The 4,191-nt window shown below is 43.8% G+C and overlaps 1 protein-coding gene across 1 annotated transcript in view; it reads right to left on the reverse strand.

Annotated features, from left to right (window-relative positions):
* The window catches only part of LOC101565842 (FGGY carbohydrate kinase domain-containing protein-like), a 218,397-nt gene extending 218,165 nt beyond the window's left edge, over window positions 1–232 (reverse strand). The window contains exon 1 of the mRNA XM_004642588.2: window positions 189–232. The gene's annotated coding sequence lies outside the window, so the exon portion shown is untranslated. The remainder of the gene's footprint in view (window positions 1–188) is intronic.
* Between the last annotated feature and the right edge of the window lie 3,959 nt (window positions 233–4,191).

The following is a 4,191-nucleotide window of genomic DNA, read 5'->3' on the forward strand; positions in this document are numbered from 1 at the left end:
CGCCTCCATGTCACCGTCTCCGAGACCGCGAGCCGGGTTCTGAGGTTCTCGGAGGCGGCCCGGGGCAGCGCAGGAAGGCCGACTGCGGGGCTTCCCAGGATTGGGGGCGGGCCTGGCCTGGGCGGGGAGCGCTACACTGCCTCGCCCCCCACGCGCAGCCAAGCACGTGGCTGAGGACAGTCACTTACTTCCCCTCAGAAGTGATGGGCGGCTGGCGAACGGCCTCGCACAGGCAAGGATGCAACACACGTTCTGATTGGCCGTTCCAACGGCGCCCACAATTGGCCAATACCGAACTAAACCCCGCCCAGACATGCCCAGGCTCCGCCCCCGCCTAGCACAATTTAAAGGGCCGTGCGAGCCTTTCTGGGTGCCAGTGTAGCCCTTGCGCGCCTCTGGCAGAGCTCTCGCGGTCAGGCTGTGCAGCCCAGGACGTGTGCCTGACCCGTTTTCTGGCTTTCTGCTCCTCCACTGTTCAGCGAGCATCAGAAATGCTACAGGCTGATGTGTCAATAATAAACCCCTGAAGGTTCACAATTCCTGAGAGGTAGCTTTGTGCCTCATTTTGCTGCTGAGGTTTTTCAGGACTCACCTCAACCTGTAGCCTTCTGAAGTAGGGATGGCTTGTGAACGATGTCCAGTCCAGTGGGGCTGCCCCCAGCCCTCACCCTCCCAACAAGCCACGTACTGCTCATCCTTATTCTACATAGAGACCACGGTCTTTTGTCTATTTTTAGGACAAACAGCTAGTGGCAACCAGAGGGAAAGGCCCAACCTGAGCTCTTCCCATTAAAAAAGCAAGCTGTCAGGCAGAGAGAACTTGAGATTTGAAGATAGCTTAGTAGTCTTAAATCCAAAAAGTCTAGTAACCCTAGAGAAGGAAACTGGGCCAGGAAAAGGAGGGACTTTCCACAAACCCTTGGGTAGTGACAGGTAAGACTTCTCAGTAGGAACAATGAGATTGTAGGCTTAACATGCCAGATATGTTAATACTGTCTGTCAAAAAAAAAAAAAAGCATTTAAAAAGGGGGCTAGGGAGATAGCTTGGTGGCATAAGTGCCTGTCTGGCAAGCACAAGGTCCCCAGTTTGCTCCCCAGTACTGCATGCAGTGCCCACCCAGAAGGGGACCTGCTGGTGCACACCTGTAAGCCCAGCACCAGGGAGGCTGAGACAGGAGAATCACTATGAGTACAAACTGTGTAACGAGACCCTACATTTTTAAAAAAAAGGATTGTCTGCTATTTGGGCAACAATCCCCAAGTAAGCAAGTGCAATGCTTTTGGGACTACAGGTGACTTAGGTAGCAGAGCTGACAACTGGAGCAGCAAAGAGCACAGGATCAGCTCACTGTCTTTGTGCCTCTCGGACAGAGATCCTGGTTGGGGTCATTTTCTTTCTTTGGCACCATGATGTTTCACCTTTTCATTTCTGACAACAATCCAAAAAACTAGTTGTAGGTCCTGTGATCTGTTACTTAGCACAGTGTGAAGCAAGCATACAACAGGGATAATAGTAAGGCCTGGACACCTCTGTTTCAGAGCATTATAAAGAACAAATGACAGAAAATATATGAAAATGCTTTGCTAAGTGCTGATTACACATAAGACATGCTAGGTCTTCCTCAGTGTGCCTAAGAATGAAATAAATGGAATATGCTAGCCACCTTGTGAACTATGACAATAGTGTTCACCTTGGCTAGACATGAGTTCATGTGAATTTGCTGTCTGGGCTCTATGATTGACTTTGTTTCTAGGCTTTTTAAAAAAATTTATTTGGCTTTTTGGTTTCCGCTTATATCATCAAGTAGCCTATTAGCTTGAACTCCAGCAGTTCTTTTGAAGTACATAAGGACTTCAGGAATAAAAACTACAAATGACAAAGCAGCAACCTAAGAGCATGTGAGTTCCTAACACCATGCACTCTAGATCAGACCAACACCCAGTTACCCATTTCCAGACCTCCACATGAAAGAAAAATCTATTACTCTTTTATCCTGTGTTTTCTGTCTCATGGAACCAAGTCTAATAACAACTAATTTAGATTCCTCAGTTCTTGCAACTTGTACAATAATCATATAAAGTGAGAGAAGAAATGCAAAACAAGTCCAGTATAAATGAAGTAGCCAAGTGCCCCAAGTGAAAGTCTCACTTGGGCCTGAGGTCAGTTATCGTTCTGTAAAGGTCTAGATAATAGTAGCGTAGACTTTGTAGGCCATATGCTCTCTGTTGCAACTACTTAATTCTGCTTTATAAAATCAGACATACATAACAGTAAATGAGTAAATACGACTGACTATGTTTCACTTAAACTTAATTCACAAAAGCAGGCAATTGTGGGAAGCCTTTAACTGTTATCCATTTTATAATAGTGTCAGCCATTTTCTTAAGTTTCTATTCCCCTGCTGAGTTAAGTTTCTGCTCCTTCCCGCCTTGCCCATTCCCTGTGAATTACGTGCTATGCCCCAGGGGTGGGACCTTCCTCTGTTGCCTAGATACCTGCTGATGTCAAGAGCCCAGACTTCTTCATTCCTACACTCCCTGTATATACCCAGCACCTCCCCTGAATAAAGGAGACTTGATCAGAATCCTGTCTTGTCTTTATTTCTTGCATCTCCTGTCCTTTGTCCCCTCCTCCATTCCCTGCTCCTCTCCCAGGTGACCTTCGTTGACTGACCCGCTGGATGAGACAGGCAATGGACCTTTTGTTTATCCAAATATTCCATCATAAATACACATTGGAAACACATTACAGAGGTGAGGGATTGTGATGACAAGTGCATTCACACCACTAGCCAAAATCAAGGCAAGTGACAGTGTGACTTGGAAGAAAGATCCCTAATCAGAGGGCTATGAGTTCATATCTATCATTGCTAAAGTTTGAACATGTCCCCTCAAATTGTACATTTTGGAAATGTAATCCCCTATGCCACAGTTATAGGAGGTGGTTTGGTCCTGATGGGCTGTGAGGCCTTGAAGTGAATTCGTCCCACGAATGGATTAATAATGAAATCTCAGGAGTGGGTTTGTTATAACAGAGCAACATTGCCCTCTCCCTCTCACCTTTTCCACCATGGGTTCATGCAGCAAAAGCCCTCAGCAAATACTGCTATCTTGATAGTGGACTTCCCAGCCTTCAGAACAGTGAGAAATAAATATTTTCTTCATAAGTTACATAAACTCTGTTGTTCTATTATAAAAGTACAAAAAACCTAAGCCACAGAAACCAGATCAGTATCATTAGCTACTTCCTCCCATAGCCTCAGTCTCTCTTTCTTCCTCACTTTTCTAATAAATAACAATGAAAATGTTACCTATGGTTCTCTGATTTCCATGACTATAGGGAGACTAAGAAGAGCTGATGCTGATATATGTAATAATATTTTGAAAAGCCATCAATATTATCCAACTATGTGCACATTGCTTCATGTCAGGCTGGGCCTTATATCCCCCAGTTTGCTTGCTTACCTTTATTATAGATCATAAAAATCTGGTAAATATTAGTATTGCTTCTTAAATATTGGCTATTGCCTTGCATTTAATTATCAGGCTCAGTTATCTGGAAGTCTAGACATCTTTCAGGGTCACTGTGGGGCAGCAGGGGAGCATGCCATGTCACTGCACTAAGCACACCACAAGTTACACCAGAAGAGTGGCACGTCAGAGTTACACAAGACAGAAAGAGCTGGATTGTGAAAGCCTGGAGCCAGCTGAACTGGAAGCTTGTGTAATTTCCTTCCTGTTCAAGGAGGCAGGCTGGAGACCTGGTGCTCTCTCTGGTGACCCATAGAGGCCCTGTGATTCTTTTTTTTTTTTTTTCCCCATTTTTACTATGTTTCATTTATTTTTTTCATAATTTTATTGATAAACAAATAGCAATGAGACAGTTTCAAATCAAATTGCTAGGACAGTTTCAATAACTAACACATTGCATACATTCTTCTTAGTGGTTAATTGCTGTACAAGATGTGGATTTGAGATCCGATTTACAAACATCATTAGAACAAATCATTCTATTCATTAAAAGAATGTAACTATATATCTATCCTAACCACTTTCAATACACAGATACAAAATGGACATTCATCTGTATACCCTTTTTTGTTAAGTTCCATTATTTGAATATTATAGGTGTGTAAACTCAGCAAAATATTCTAAAAGAGTCCAGTAGCCCATAATAGTATTGGGTCTTCT

Source organism: Octodon degus, unplaced genomic scaffold (genome assembly GCF_000260255.1).
Source record: "Octodon degus isolate 3935 unplaced genomic scaffold, OctDeg1.0 scaffold00156, whole genome shotgun sequence".
NCBI classification, from domain to species: domain Eukaryota; kingdom Metazoa; phylum Chordata; class Mammalia; order Rodentia; family Octodontidae; genus Octodon; species Octodon degus.